A 17,613-nucleotide genomic window follows, 5' to 3' on the forward strand; every position below is an offset into this window, starting at 1 on the left:
TTCAAGATGCCAATTTTAATCTTCCATGCTTCTTTCAAATTGGTAAGTATATATATTTTTTCTGTCCTAGAAAAGGATGGGAAATAATTGCCTATGAACTTATCACAGGGAATAACTATTCATCCTAAGTATTAATGAGAATTTCCCTAAAACTTCATCCTCTGTCTTTTTACTAGTCATTTTTGCCAATAGATTTTATTTCATTTTGTGTATAGAGTAAATAATATATGCCAAAGTGAATAATTTGAGAAAGAGACTACACTTTTTTAAAAGAGTACAGTCTTAGAAAAAGAAAATAATTAGGGGAAATTTTTTTGTAAATAATCTTTTGTTTCCAGCTTCAATTGGAGGGAATCCCTACTTGCGCGTGTTTCTTGAACACATGGTAATCATATGTATATACAAACATGCATGTTTACATACAGATTCTAGTACACTTACATACACTTTGTTCATTTTTAAAAAACTGTTGTTGATAACTTTCTTCACATGACTCGGTTCAAAGATGAGCATGCCAGGTGTGGTGGCTCATAGCTCATTGATGAGGTGGTTCAGGCAAACAGCCAAATGAGAGAGGGTAACTAATGGTGAGCAGCTGTATTCGTTTAATGCCCCTCCTAGAGGATCTAACTTGAGTAACTTGTTGCAATGTTCTAACCACAGGTAAGAGTTTGGTTGGTTTTTCTTTTACAACCCAGTTAATATATGGGAATGTGAATGCCACTCCTCGTGTAGACTCAAAGGATTAAGACAAATTTAAGGTAGGATTTGAAGAGTGTAAAAAAGCATATGTTCAGCCTTTACTTGAATAAAGGAATGTTCCTATCAGCCTAAAGAATTAAGTTAAAAAAAGAAGAGCTTCATAATTGCACAGAGACTGATCAACTGTTTCACAGATTTATGATGGGATTTAGGTGGTAATCAAGTCTCAACTCCTCTGACTGGCTCAAGAACTTCCATAAGTCAAATTCCCTGTATTGACTCAACTTGAGCTCGTCCAGTTCCCTCTTCTGATCAGATCCAGTTCAGTGAGATGCCTTTCTCCTCAAATTGTCCACATCTGCATCCTCTGCCATGTGGGTACCTTTGCAGAATGTCTTCCCTGTGTTAACTACTGTGGCCTCTGCTATGAGGCCTTCCCAGGCATGATACAATGCAAAGTGCATGGGCTTGCTAAGTTGGACAGACCAGGGTTTGAATCCTGGCTCATCTTTTTATTTGCTACGTGACATCGAGGCTGTTTAATTCCTCTGAACCTCGGTCCCTCCTTCTGTAAACCAGGGATGATAACAATGATTACACCTATTTTAATTGAGCCCTACTATAATAATACTAGGTGTCATTTACTGAGAGTTCATGTGTCAATCTAATCCTCACAATAATCGAGGGTAGTTACTATAATGCCCATTTTACAGATGAGAAAAGTGAGGAAGGAGAGATTCAAAAACTTACCTTAGGTCATAGAGCTAGAAAGTAGCAGAGATAGGATTCAAATCTAAAGAGTTTCTGTTTTTTTGTTTTAATGATTCCACAGTCAATATTTTTTTTCCTCTGTGTCATTCCTCCGCCTTATCTTATAGAGTTTTAGTGAAGATTATAAAGGATGTATGTAAAGTATTTGGACATAGCAGGCACTTAATAAAGTTTTTATTATTATCCATTTCTCTCAGTCCTGCTATCTTTTAACATTTATTTGTCTATAATACACATTTTGTCATTAGATTTAATTCTATATGTATCCATACATTTCTGTATGGCTGGCTTTACCCCTAGGCAAAGTAGGAAGTTGCTTGTGAGATGTGATTTTCAGGAGATGCTTTTCAGAATTCCCATGTTCTTTCTTTGGGAGCAGTGCAATGCCTTTTATTCTATGTTTAATGTGGTGCTTAAAACGCAAAGTCTCCAGAGAATACTGTGACTTAAATACATTCATTCAAACTAACATTTACTGAGTACTCAATAAGACTCAGGAACTGTTTTAGGCGATGGCATATAAGATAAGACGAGTTTTCTTTCAGTCTATTAATTCTAATTCAACGTAAGGAGGGGGACTAACCACCTATGGTTGCCTTGTCTGATACGGTCTCCACGGGTCGCGTGTGGCTATTGAGAACTTGAAATGCAGCTAGTCCACATTAAGATGTACTGTAAGCATAAAATACACACTGGATTTCAAAGACTTAATACAAGGCAATAATGTAAAATATCTCATTAATAATTTTTGTGATGATTACATGTAGAAATGAGAATATTTTATGCTGGATTAAATAAAATACATCATTAGAACAAATTTCATCTGTTTCTTTTAATGTGGCTACTAGAAAATTTAATAGTCCACATATGGCTCACATTGTGGCTCATGTTATATTGTTGTTGGACAGCACTGACCTAGGTAATTTGAGAGGGTTTCAGAGGATGAGATATGAACTACCATTTGTATGTATTTCATTTTACAAAAATTGAATTATGCAGTTAATAACTGGTTTGTAACTATGTTTTTCCCATTCAATGTTATATATGAATGTCATTTCATAGTTCATTATACGGATGGAGCATAATTTGTGTAACTTGGACTTGTGAATAGTTGTGGACTTGAATAGCCTAGAGGGAGTAGAAGGATTAGAACAATGGGGTAGAATGTAGGATGTCACAACAGAGGGGATGTAGAAGTCTCTGAGGTCAAATACCTCATTTGAGAGATGAGCAAACTGGTGGCCAGAGATGATGAGTGACTTTTATTTTGACTTTTTTTAAAAGCTAACACTTGAGTGTTATGGTGTACCATGCTCTGTGCTAGCATCTTCTGCATTATCTCCATAATCTTCATGACAATCTCTTAGTTAGGCACTATCGTTATTTCTATTCAACAAATGAGGAAACTGAGGTTTAGAGGAGGTCACACAGCCAGGAAGTGGCAGAGATGGGATTTGAACAAAATCTATTTTATTTCAGCCAGAATTTTTAACCATTGCACCAGAATCCCCAGATTTTTAGATTTAACAAACTAATAATTTTTTTGTGTGTGTGTGTGAGGAAGACCAGCCCTGAGCTAACATCCAATGCCAATCCTCCTCTTTTTTGCTGAGGAAGGCTGGCCCTGGGCTAACGTCCATACCCATCTTCCTCTACTTTATATGGGATGCCACCACAGCATGGCTTACCGACGGTGCGTCAGTGTGCACCGGGGATCTGAACCAGTGAACCCCGGGATGCCACAGCAGAGTGTGAGCACTTAACTGCTTGCACCACCGGGCCCGCCCCACTAATAACCTTTTAGAAAAAAATACAGGATTACCCACATTTTATTTTAGCAATAAAACAACAATATTGCTACTACTTTTATCACTACCTCTTATAACCATCATTTCATAAAGGTAAGAATATTAAAAATAAAAAATTGAATAAATATAGTTTTATTAAAAAAAACCCACCTCCCTTATTGCCCATATTTTTCGGATTTTACCAAGGAGCGGCAAAAACAGGGACGCGGACAGGCATTGGAATTGGGGCTGGTGTGGGACTCAGTAAGAGGAATTCAGCGCATGCAAAGTCCGCTGCTGATCCAGGATCAGGCTCAGATTGCTGCGAGTTCTTATTATGCTGCAAAGAAGTGCTGCCCCCTGTCATCGCTGTCCTGGTTAGTGTAATGTCCTCCACTCCACGGGTACTTTATTGTACCTGATCTGTCTGGGGCAGCCTTGCCCATGGATTAGCTGGAGATGCTGTTTCCATCTTGGTTGCTCTACAAGGATGTAAAGCATCAAGGTAGCGTCCTCGGCCTTCAAGAAGCTGGCTCCATTGCACTGCCTTTGTATTTTGGAACAGGCTGATGAGACGGACATGCTGCTCTGCCGTCACTATGTCAACTCTGCTTTCAGAGACAGTTGGCATCTTCTTGCTCTGCTCTCCTTTGCCAGCCAAATAATTCTAAGCTCCCAATGCAAATACAATCCCTCTATGGCTTGATGCTTCATCAATTTGGAGGTTTCCTAGAGACTGTAGGATTAAGTTGGTGTGATACAGATTTTGTTATTCTCTAATACATATAACATGTCAGCACATCATTCACATTTAATGATTGTTACATGGCAAGTATCGTTAAAGAGTTTTTAGTTTCTCTGGAGAAAAGTAAGCTCCAAATGTTATTATCAATAAGCTTAGTGTTGCTGTTGATTTTGTGTTGACTTTGTTTAGATAGGACTAATACCTAGTGATATTGAATTAAGTAAAACAGCAAAAACAACCCAGGTGAAGTATCGGAAAAAGTCTCCACAGTATTTAAAATAAAACTCAAGTGAAAAATTAAGGAATGGTTAGAAAAAGAGGAACATTAGAACGTGACACAGTATCAGTGCTGGTGAATGCTGCTTAAGGTGCCACAACGAAAGCATGCACTGGAATGGAAATAATATATTTGTTACTTTTATTAACTAATTATAAAAATAAAAGTTTGTTTTTACATTTTGTGTTTTTATTTATAACATTTTTCATCAATTTTAGATAATTGATTTCCTACAGGAGATTTCCGTTCAATTGCACACTGAATATAATAAATGTTGAACTATGTCAACATTTTAATCTTTCTCCATTTGGGAATTGGTGTTCTAGTCCGCATTTTTTCATAACTGTTTTCTAATTGATGAAGGAAATTTTTCTTTTATCCCAGGGTTACTAACCTTCCTCAGCCTTTTGTGTATTCCCCAATCAAAAGGTTTTTGATTATCTAAAGAAATGACACCCACTGGTTCGCCTTTACAGATCATTTTGTTACCTCTTTCAAAGCATCTTAACAGGTTGGGGAGCCCAGATTTACCCTAACAAAAGCCAGGCTGGTCGCTCCCTTTTGTAACCTCCTCCTCTAAGCAATTTATAACTTTCCCTTCAGTGCACGGCTGAATTGGTTATACTGGGATCCAAGAGCAGCTGTGGGGGGTCCTGGATTGTTTTCAGAGGTCATCAGAGGATCTTTCTAGAAAATTATGGCAGCACTGAAAATTCTCAGTGCCCAGAAGGGTAAAGAGAAAAACTTCTTTTTCTCAAACCGTGTTGATTTCTGCTTGTTACTTAATCTTTTTAATGATTTTCAACTGCTGCAAGTTTAGATTGTGTCTGGAGTTATCTTAGGTTTAGGGTAACTGCACAATGAGAACTAGAGGAGACATTAAAGCGAGGAGGATGGTTCCCCGGGGAGGGGGTGGTGACCTTACGGCACAGCCTTGGAGGGGAGAGGGGGGAAATTTTTACAATTTTAATTCTTAAAAGATTTCTTTTGTTTTAATTTTTTTAAAAAAATTTTGAATTGAAAATTGTAGGAATTGTTAGACTGGATGAAGGCAAAACCTACGCTATTGATGAATTAAAAAAGGTGTGCAATGTAGCAATTCGTTCCTTTCTTTTCTTTCTATTACACAACTGACACACGAATACTTTCTCTTTGAAAATATCTTAAAACAGAAGCATGTAGAGTGAAAATTGCTTTTTGTCTTCCATTTTTTTCCTTAAAGGAAATCGTTGTCATAGTTTGAGAGGTATTCTTTCAGTCCTTTTTCTATTCATTTACATACACATATATTATACAAATAGTAGAGAATATATTTTTGTTTTTATGTAATAGAGGCCATACTATATTAATTACTTTGGGACTTGCTTTTTTCACTTTATAATATGTCTTGGAAGTCTTTACATGTTAATACACATAGATCTACTATATTCTTTTTAATGGCCATACAATATTTCATAGCACAGATATACCAGAAACTATACAGCTAGTGTCCAGTTGATAGACATCATCTCTGCTTATAAACTTTTGTTATTACAAGCAATGGTGCAATAAACATACTTGCCCAGACATCTGTGTGCACAAGAGTGAATATCTGTAGAAGAATTTCCTAGAAGAGGAATAGCTGGCCTCATTGACCCTCAAATATTATTAGCATACCGAAACACCTCCTAACAGATATGTCTCCCTCCCTGATCCATTGCCCACACAGCACGAAGAAAGTTTTTTCTGAAAATGTAAATCATGTTGTTCTCCTGCTTAAAATGCTTTGAAGTCTTTCTCTTGCTTCAGGGTAATGACTCAACTCGTTGATAAGATTTATCAAGTCTTGTCTTTGGCCCCTGCTCACTCATCAGCTCATTTCTCATGTTTTTTAATGCCCCAGCCAAATGAGGCTACTCTCAGTCCTCTGATTTCTTCAGCCTCTTTCACACACATATAGGTATTTACACTACAGTTCTCTCTGTCTGGATACGGCTCCTAACTCCCAAATCTTACTCATCTTTAGATCTCATCATGAAAGCAGTTTTCTCCAGGAAGATTTCCCTAACCCACTCCAATCTCCAGCCCGGAACTCCACCCCAGTCACACACACGCACACCAATTCCTGCGTGAGATGTCCCTGTATATATCCCCTCCTAGTACTCAATTCTCCACATCGCAGTTGCCTCCTGACTTACATGAACCCCCCACAAATCCCTGGTAGTTTTTATGCCCATCATGCCATTCAGTGACAATTAACGTCCATGGTGTCACATCAGGCACCATTAGATTCTGAAGTAGCTTCTAACTTCTAAAGAAAATTAAATTATTTCATAGCACAGTGCACGGCATTATAAAAGGCATTTCTCTGAAATGGGTGTTCTTAGGTGGGAAATTGTCTGTTGACAATTCTATTGAAAGGGAAAGTCAATGCAGATTCACAGTGCTGGAAGGGTGCTTGGAAATCATCTAGTTTCTTGCTACTCAAAGTGTGCTCTGTGGACCAGCAGCATCGCCTCACCAGGGGGCTTGTCAGAAATGCCTCATCCCTGACCTCCTGAATCAGAATCTGCATTTTAACAAGCCCCCAGGGGACTTGCTTGTACGTTCAAGTATGAGAAACGCTACCCTAGTTCTCAGTCTGGCTTTATATTAAAATAATCTTGGGAGATTTTTACAAATATCAACAGAAGGCCCCACCTCCCAGAGTTTTTGATTCTGTTGGGCTAGGGAAGGGCCAGGCAGGACATTGTTGTTGTTATTGCTTTTTAATCTCTCAAGTGATTCCAGAGTGTAGTAGCTACCCCCGGACTTGGGCCCTTCTAATGGTATTGACAAGAATGCTGTAGACAGTGATTTAGTGGCTGAATTGTGATTAGAGTTCATGTGTCCTTATTGTAGTACTGTGTCCTTTCCTCCATGTCACCAGTCTCTGAGTGATCACTCAGAAACTCTATGAAGGATGATTTAACAGCCACACTCCATTTTTCAGAGGGAAAACTGAATTATCTAAGGTGAGTTCGTGGCAACAGGAGAATAAATCAGATCCAAAAAATTTCCCTTGCTTTATCTCTCTCCCTGCACTCCTCACCACCAAGCATTCTGTCAGATAAGACCCTTGACCCTGCTCAGAGTTTGGAGCCAAATCACCACAGAGGAGTCTCCCGATTTATCCTCCGACAAGGCTGATGGGCCATCCCCTCCTCATCACCAAACCAGAAACATACCTATAACACACAGCCTCCTAAACGTACGCCCTTTCAGACAAGACCACCTTTTAAATTCCAAATGCCAAAGAAGGGCTGCAGTCTCAGGAAGCATAAATGAAACCCCAGATAATTTGGCACCTGCACCTGAAACCAGCGAGTTTGTTGCCGGGTTTTGGTTTCTAAAGGAACGTTTTGCCTGAGCTCTTATTTACTCCTCAAATGCTGCTGTTCTCAGCAACTGGCGATCAGCCCCCACCTCTGAGGCAGGTGAGAATGTTTGCTGCTCAACAAGCTGGTAATCCTAGGTGGAGAAGTAAGCGCTTAGAGCGCTGGCTGGGAGGGTCTCGGTGCCTTTTCCTTTGGAATGTGATATTATCACTAGATTAAGAGGCTAGACACCTGGTGAGGAAATATTAGCCTTATTCTGTCTGGGTGTTTTTGATGTCTTCCTGGATTATTGCTGGTTGGAGAATTTTCAGTTCTATTAAAGATTACATGACCCTGAACTCCTCAGAAATAAAAACAAGAGAATAGAGGAATGTAACTATGGAAAATATATATTTAATAAGAGGAATCTCTAGACTGGTGGCTTTGATTATTTTCAGAGTTTATATTGATTAGGTAGAAAACATTCATCTGTCAATGGAAACTTGATGGTGGGAGGAAACTTCAAACCAACCATTTCTAAGTTATTTTACCAGGATTCTGTTTACCCTGTGGTAAACAGATTTCATCCATCTTTCCACGAGAATGGCAAAATTTACCCTGAGTCCCAAGAGCAGTTATTGTAAGCTCTCAAGAGTGGATGTAGGTGAAAATGAACAGCGCCCATGTGCCCACAGAGAATATTATGTTGATCCAGAGTGACACTGATGGGAGGTGCAATACTTGAATGGGTTTAGCCAAGCTCAAGAAGTTAAAGCCCCTGTGGATGATTGAGGAGAAAATAGACACCCACTCTCAAATGCCTGGCCCAGTCTCAGTTTTCTGGGCTCTGATATTTTGGGGAGACTGAAATTTTTCCAACTCCAACGTTTGTGAGTGGTGACCCCTCATTTAAAAATTTCAGTGCAGAGAAAAATAATCGGGCTAGAAATGTAGAAGATCTTTCTGTTTGTGCTTCATTACTTAACAATTTCTTTAAAGAATTGTTATGGAATCTTTTTCTAAAGCTCCTGCATATCCTTGTAGAGAAGTCAAAATCTGAACAAAAGAAAGAAAGAAAGAAATTTGGTACATAAAATTTCTCAAATAAAAAAAAAAAACAACCCATTCCATTGAAGCAGGTAGGCTTTTGTTGTTACTGTTCAATTTTCTTTTTAAATGAAATACTACAACTCTATGGAAGAGTACAATATTGCTAACATCCAAGTACTCACTGTTTAGCTTTCTAAACATTTTACTGTATTTGCTTTGAACTATTTTTTAAGAAAAGCACTTGTACAGTTACAGGTGAAGTCCATTGTGTACTCTTCTGCCATTGCATTCACTGTGCTGTAGTGATTTTATGCTTTCACTACATCTGTTTGTATCAATAATCATTAGATAATATTGTTTTGCATGATTTTAAAGCTTATATACACAGTAATATATTGAATATAGCCTTGTATAAATGTTATTTCTTTTGCTCCAAATTGTATTTGTGAAATGTTTTTCTGTGTTGACTCACACAGCTCTAGTTAATTAATTTTATTTCATCAGTTGTATGAATATGACATCATATATCCATTCCTCTATGAATAATGAGCATTTACGCTGTTTCTAATTGTTCATCACAGCATTGTTTATACTAGTTTAAAATCTTTTACATGTCTCTTTATATGTAAGTGTGAAAGCTTCTCTAGAAATATACCAAGTACTAGAATTGCTGGGTCAAAGGTAAGCAGTCTTCAATATTATTATATATTGCCAATGTAGCAGGACTTTTTAATCCAAAAGAGGTGTATTGTAATGTTGAATTGCAGTGATATAACTTAAAACCCTTTAATAAGTCTCATAATACAGCACGGATCTGTGCTCTATACCCTGCATCTGGGGCATATGCTTAGCTCTCTGATCTAGGTCTCCAATATGGAAATTATATGTGACATGTTCTTCCTTTGTAATGCAGTATATGTGCTGTTCCACCCTCCCCCCAATCTTTTGACAGTGGCAATAACAAAATGGTAGAACCCAACTGGCTAAAACATTTTCACCTTTAAAATGGCCGTCACAAAGAGCTAGCTCAAATGAATTAGAGTTATAGGCAAGGAGCCTGTAAGATTACATTAAAAAGTATCAACTGAAGGACTTGTTTAGAAATGACAAAGCCAATTGGGGGGCAGGAGTTGGGGAAAACTATATTCCATTTAAAAGCTAAATTCTGGGTTTCAGTTGTAGGAAGAAACCTAATACTAGTATATTAACTAGCTAAAATTATCTTTTCCTTGGTCCTATCTTCCAATACTTTTAGGTAGCTGGGTTGGAGAAAAAGATCTAGAGGAGTTTTCAAATTACAATAAAATTTTCTCATCTCACAAACAGAGAAATCGAGGTTTTGTTTTCTATATACATTTTCAGTAATTATTTAGCTTAAGGTTTCAGTGTAGATAGATTTATTAGAATCTACTTCTTAAGTCAAATGGAGCTTAAACCATATCGTATTAGTGACAACGTCAATAAAGTTAAGGGGCTGAAATTAGACACTGAAAGAGAGGGGAAGGTGTTGTATTATTTACACTCAGTATTTCTGTTTTTCTATATATTCTCTATTTCTACATCTCTGGTATTTCAGACCATTGAGGTGGAGTAGTTAATAGAAGAGCCTTGGGCCTTTGCCACCACTTTAGAAGAAGTTGAAGGTCCTCACTGACTCAATAAATGATTTATAAATACATACATATATCTATAATCCAAACTGCGTCCATCCATCCATATATCACTGATTTTTTCTTTTAAAAGAGTTAAAATTATCTTCAGTTACTATACACTTAGAAGTCACTTGCAAAGGCATATATTGGGAAGATGACAATCCATTAATGACATGGCCTTTAAAGGAGTTGAATATTTGCTGGACTAAGCTGGAGTGTTCAGAAAAAGCACCCATATTCCCAAGTCCACTCTTGCTCTCTTTCCTTACACTTGGCTCCAACACTTCCCTGCTATTTCCTGCTTTGAAACAGGAAACAGTAATGTAATAACAACCTCACTCTGGGCCTTGTCTGAATATATCCCTACTTTACTCACTGTCAAATGGAAATTGTTCCCTGTAATAGTGCTTCTCTAATGGATGGAGTAGTTGTGGCTTTGGCTGTGTTCTCAGTAACAGGAAATTTGATGCATTTTGGTAGAACTCATCATTCATGGTCTAAGAGTACAATTGACAGGAATAAGAAGTGACAGCAGGTCTCTTGACTATCTGCTGTCAGATCAAGGGAAAACAACTGTTTGCGTAGATGTTCTACCACTGTAAGGTCTTTCCGTCTTGATCTCATATTGCTCCCTGACTCCTGAACATGTTGCGCTCATTTTCCTTTTAACACTAAGACTTTTAAAAACAAGTTCTCATAATCTGGACTTTTCTCCATCTCATATTCATAAATTTAAGTCCTACCCATTCTTCAGAGTTAAGCTGAACCCCACCTTCTCCTTTAACTGTTCCTTGAAGAGAGCAACACACAGTTACTGAAGAGTTATAACAGAACTTCTGCCTGGATGTCTCAGTTGATTCAGTTGACATACTATCATGTACTATCTTGTGCTAGCAATTTATGACCCTTAGTTTTCTTCCCCACAGTAGATTGTGAATACCTTGATGTCCGGAGCCCTATACGGTTCCTACTTCTCTCTCCTCTAGAAGTCCTAGCAGGATTCTGAGGCTATAGTAGGTATCTTCTGAATTTAATTAATTACTTATTTGTCTTGACATTTAACTTGCCATAGGTTTATGTCTTCTCTTCCTATGGGATTATAAAGATCTTAGCAAAAACTATAGCTAAGACTTTTGTGTTCCACATAGAATAGTTGATGAATTAATATTTCTTGAGCAAATGAGAATATCATGCCTCCGAAAAAGTGTGTGACTGATTAGTTTAAACAACAGTTTCTTTTCAAGGATTTTGCCATGGAAAAGGTGAGCAGCATGGCTTCCGATCTCTAATCTCGAGGTAAGTCAGGCTCTAACGGTCATGTTGGATAGTTTCTATTCAAATTGTATCAATAGAGTAGGGATGAATCCTGTCCATCATTTAAGCTATAGCATCTTATGCACTGTCTTGCACTTAGTAGGCCATCAGTAAATGATTATTGAGTTGAAATTGAATAAGTTCAACAGGTAGTTCAAGCATTTATTCAAGTCTTACCACTTTTCCCCCATTATCTCATTTAATCCTTATTATAATAATCTGAGGAAGGCAATATTATCATGATTTTTACAGATGATAGAATTAAAACCTAGAGATATTAAAAGCATTGTCCAGCTAGAAAGGGACAGAGATGAGATACAAAGTTCATTTTGCTTGGTCCTCTAAACCCAAATCCCACATTCTTTTCATTATATCATACTGCCTTGCCTTTGGGAATTTTATTTTGTTGTATAGGCCTTAGGCCAATTAATATATCTCCAAGTCAAGGGAGAAATCTCATACTGGACCCAAGTCTACTTAAACTTGGTGAAGGGCTCCTGAAAAAGCCTGTTGTATATTCATCGAAGAACTTAAGACTAATGAGGAAGAGACTTTTGACATGAAAAAGGTGAACAAGTGAAGATCTACTCACATTAGTTTCAATGGCAAATATTACTCTTCATCAATTGTTAGTTTTTGATTTCATTACCATAATTTTATGTTCTTAAGCACTTTTTGCTTAAATACACTTTTTGATTAGTTATTTGCCCATCTGATTGCTCAACAGAATTGACTCCTAGGACAAAAATTTACTCCCTACTGTTCACTCCCCTCTCAATCCCAGATAGTGTATAGAACACTAATCTTATTTCTAAAATTATCTGTTGATTTTAAGGGAAAAATATAACCCCTGAAATTATATAGGGATTCGTGGACTTGTTTTAGGACCGGAAGGAAACTCACATATTAGTGAAGCTGAGTGACTTGATCAAGGTCACAGAATTAGCTAACCTCTTAGTTAAAATGTAGGCCTAAAAATGGACCTTAGAGATCATCTAATTCAACCCCTTCATTTTTCAGACAAGCTAACAGGTGCATACAATCCTAATACCTTTCAAGGTAAATACCTACAGTGTCGTCCCACAATGACCTGGCTACTAGTTGCAGAAAAGACTGATGATTTGTGTGCCTTTGTGTTAATTTAAGGTAGGTTCTTGAATATACCCACATCCCATAACTATAGTGGACAGAACTGAATGTTCAGTAGCTTTTTGGAAGCCTCACCATGGAAACAAATGTTTGGATTCCCTCAGATTCGATTTCAATGTTCTTCCTCCAGGACAGATAAATTGAGGCTCCTGCAGGCATGGGTTCTGTCAGACGAGACTTTAAATTTCAAAGTAAAAGATTCTTCTCAGCAGGATATTAGAGCGTCATGGTGCACCATTAGCAAGGAGTACAGCCTGCGCCAATTCTCTTGGCTGACCCTTTGAAAACCTTGACTGAGGGAAAATGTCGTTCTTGGCCTCCTGGACTCTAAGGAAATGTAATTGCTTTTTACAGCTAATAGACACTTACAAATTGCTTCCAAAGAAAATATATCTACTTGTTGATCATTAATACAGAATAACGGAGATGCAAAAAAGTCAGAATACATGTTTTTGAGCATAATAAAAAATATTCCTATGCCCAAACCACGAGAGCTCTAGAAAGTCAGTTCTGCCTCTGAGAAGTGATTTTTGTTGTGTAGAGTGACGTCTTGGTTTTGTAACTTAGACAATGGAACAGTTGCTAGGTGGTCAGCTATAGGGGCGGGAGTAGAAAGTAAGGGGCTTATCCGTCCTTATTTCCAAGCTGACGCAACATGTTTTAAGTGGATGGTGTTTGGTTTCATTATGTTAACAGCATCTGCCTGTGCTCTTTGATGCATCGCTCCAGTGCTTAGTAATTTGTAACAGGTTGGAAATGGGCTAGGGGTAAAATGAGCCTCTGTTACCATAGGGATGACTATCCACCTCTTACTTTTGAATTAGCGTAGTAGCAGAAGGTGACATTTTGCCCCAGGGTTCAGGGGAAAAATTAAGTTATAAATTATACCATACATACATACTTGTTGAATGTACCAGTCCTCTAGAACCTGCTCTTAAAGTGCTAGCTGATCAGAGATTGACATGTTCTAATCAACTGAACACGAAAGGTGAAATTTTACATTTGTGCAAAAGAAAAATCTGAATGTTTTCATGATGAAAATTACCTGTTCATACTTTGTACTTCTGTGAGACTTGGCTTATTTGAGATGCAGACGAGCTGGTTTTCTAATCTTATGAGGCATGCCATTAATTATTATTATCAATCTAAGGAGCTGAATGAAATCCTAGGCATAAAACAGATCAACTCCAGATTTAATATCTGCTGTATGATTTAACTTTTGTTCCATTTTGCCTGCTTTATGTTAGTCTTAAAGAACGTCAATGATTATGCCTTACCGAATCACTTAAAGAAAGGGATGCCCTTATAAATTATCTGGAACAGCTACCAGATGAGATAGTACGAATACCGTATTTATGGAAACCTTTAGTATATCTTCACAGCAACAATTTCCAAATATCCCCTGGCTATAAAAAGTGTGATTCAGCCAAAAAATTCACAGTGGACACTAGAAGAGTCACTGTGGTCTTGTTGGCCCACGTTATAATTAGAATGATCTCTGTGATGTCATTTAGGTCTTAGAAGTGCATTATTCCTTTTGTGACTGTGTGTTTGCTTTTGCATGTATACACACTTTTGCATGTGTGTCGCACTTAAAGACTAACCTTTGGTTAAGATCTACCGTGAATGAAGAATAGTTAGAAACCTCACACAGCAAGTTGTTTTAAACATTTTTTCCCCAGTGCTATTGATTTGTTGGAGTTTATAGTTTCTTGGGTCAAATATTTTAATACAAGCATTTCAAAGGTTTTCAGTTGTTGTTGAACACCAGAATGGTGGAAAGTACAGTAACTTAAAGTTCTGGAAAAGTCTATCATTTGGCTGCAATTTGTGAAATGATAACAAATACTAATCGATTTGGGGGGGGGAAGGATGATAATCTATATGATAAGTAGCTTCTAAAATTAGAGATTCATTTGCACTAACAATTCTTTCTTTTGGATTCAAATATTTTCCAGAAGGGCTAGTTATGCTTCAGTATATGTTTCTTTAATTAGCTCAATCAGATGGAGTATTTTGAATGAGGTAGGAAGGAAGCAGAGATTTTGACTGCACGGAAATTAGGTAAGGGCAGTGAATGGTCAAGAGCGATGACGGTGAGATCTGGGCCACCAGGGATTAGATTCCTGCCCCTTCCCCAGATTCTTCTCTTTCTGGCCCTTTCCCAACTCATCTTTCTTTTCTTTTATTCTAAGAATTTTCAGACTGCCCTATTCTTGGAGAGCTCTACAAACTCTTCCTTGGAATGCGAAGTCTCCTATATGCCAGAGAGTTAAGAGTTCACTCTTGGGTATTAAATGCTCTTTTTAGGAAATAAAGCACAAGAGAAATTCTTTCTTCCCCCTTTCATTTCCAAAGAGCTGTGAGAAGAGTGAATAGTAGGCCTTGGCAATAGAAGGCTACCTAGAGGAGGGTTCATGAACTCCCAGCTGTTTTTACTTATTTATGAATCAGTTAATTGTCCAGTCTTTTTGCACAGGAGTTTGTGAGCCCTTTTGCATGTGGCTGGTTCACGCAGCCCGTCGATGAAAGCGTTCAGGAAGAAGCTGAATAGTCACTCGCTTGAGATGTTTGAGAGAGGGTTTAAGCACCAGATATTGGGTTGAGTTAGGTTATCTTCAAGGTCTGTGCCAATCTGAGGTTCTAGCAGAGGAATTGCAAATAAGTTTCAACAAAGTGCCCCCTTGACTGGCTAATAATGTCTGCATAATGGCCTTGGTTGAAAAGAATTCTGAGGCCATGTCCAAGCTCTTCAGGGGAAATATTCGTGATCAACTAGTCAACGTCCGCCTTTTGTATAAAGGAGTGTTAGTGTGTATGACTGTGTTTGCCATCCCTGTCCTAGAAAATTCAATGAGAAGTTGATTCTGACCTGCATTTCCACGTGAAACTATTTCCATAGTTTTCAATTCGTGTTCACTGACTAAATCTTGAACCCATCCAGCTATTGTGCATGACAGGCTGTTAGTATGAAGAAAGAGAGAACAAGAGAGCATGGTTCAGCGTAAGGCACAGTCTTAGAAAATAACTCAGTTATATTTGTCATCAGCATCTCTCAAATAAAGGGCAATGCTTTAAAAATGTAGACATTTAGATTGGTATGAGATAATTTGCTGCTATAGCTGTAATTAAAAGTGACAAAAGAGTTGACGTGTGATCTTGCAAGGCAATGCAATAATAGACCTACATGTACAACCCTCCATTTAAAACATGACCTGTTGACGGTAGCATGGTTTTGAGTAGCACTGGCTTTAAATCAGTCTCAAGAAATTATGGCCCCGGTTCACATCCTAGATTAGTCAACCACAGGATTCCCCCATCAAGATACATAAAGTGAGACACTAGATGCATGTGATTTATATGAATTGCTATTTGCTTGTGTCTGCGTGAAAGGCTGTCAAAAGGGATGTTGCCTTTAATCTAAAAGTACTCAGCTGCTGGCATTTTGGCATTGTCCCTACTCAGAAATGAAGATACGAGATTTAAGGTATTTCTGAGGAATTTTAAATAATTGCTAGAATCAATCTGAGTTCTGTAAAAACCTGTGCATATCTTGGGAGTGAAAACAAAGGACTATTCATATGGATGATCCCTTGCCAAATTGGGCATGTGAAAGCTTATAAGAATGTGCTTATATACCTTAATATAGTGACTTAATAATGCCTTAAGAATATAACTCCTTCAAATGCCTTATATTTCAAGAGGGTTTTACTACTCATGTTTTCTTTTAAGGACGTGATGCATTTGGAACAATATAGGTGGGCAAATGATTCTTTAAGCATTATGCTTGGCACCAAAGAGGAATTAAAATACAAGGTTTACAGATTGTGTTTGCTAATACATCAACAAAGCTAGAAAGCAGAAAGATCAGTGCAGGCATTTTCTCCTATTTCAAGCGATTGAGAGAGAACACATTTCTCTAAATAGAATGGGCATATCTCTTCTGTCTGACTAATATTAGCAAACAGGGGTGAGTTAAAATGGGTAAGAAGACCTTAGTCCCTGAATGAGTTCAGCAAAGTTCTTCAAGTTGTCAAGGACAAAGCTGTGAATAAACAAGTGAGTTAAAGGCATTTCTCATTATGTTATGCAATGTGCTTTCCATATGGGATACATTCCTCCCAGAATTTAGCCATAAGATAGTATTTGCCTTTTCAAATAAACTACATATCTTCTTTTATCAGACAATAAGACTTCACATTTCCCTTGTTGCCTTGACTGCCAGGAATCTCAGGAGCAATATTTAGTACCCAATTTCAGAAACAATGTCATTCCAGCTTCCTGGCACAATTATGTCTTCTTTCCTAGGGAATTTCTGTTCTGCCTTGTAAGAAGTGCAATAAAATGGTAAATCACCTCAAATCCTTTGTGGGAATATGAAGAGTTGTTGAAATAATTTTTTACCTGTTTTGATCTTAAAAGCTAATGATAAGTCTAGAAATTTGGGCTGATAGGATTGTGCAAAGAGTTGTAAAACCGAAGCCAAATGGGGGCAGGGTTGTTGTATTGAAATGTTAAGTTTATGAAAAAAAGCTGAGGGCATCATTATTCTTTATGCACACAAAACACCACATACATCTGTCTTTCCCATGACATATTGCCATCCCTCCACCATGGGCCTCCTGCCTGTCCATGTTCCACCTGTATGAATGTAGCATCTTTGAAGATTTTGCTCAAACACCGACTCTTCTCTGAAACCCTTCTATAAAAATACCTCTCCTGATTCCTCAAAGAATTAAAAATAGAGATGCCCTATGATCCAGCCATCCCACTACCGGGAATCTATCCAACGAACCTGAAATCAACAATCCAAAGAGGCTTATGCACCCCT

Source organism: Ceratotherium simum, chromosome 15 (genome assembly GCF_057802395.1).
Source record: "Ceratotherium simum simum isolate JZ-2026a chromosome 15, ASM5780239v1, whole genome shotgun sequence".
NCBI classification, from domain to species: domain Eukaryota; kingdom Metazoa; phylum Chordata; class Mammalia; order Perissodactyla; family Rhinocerotidae; genus Ceratotherium; species Ceratotherium simum.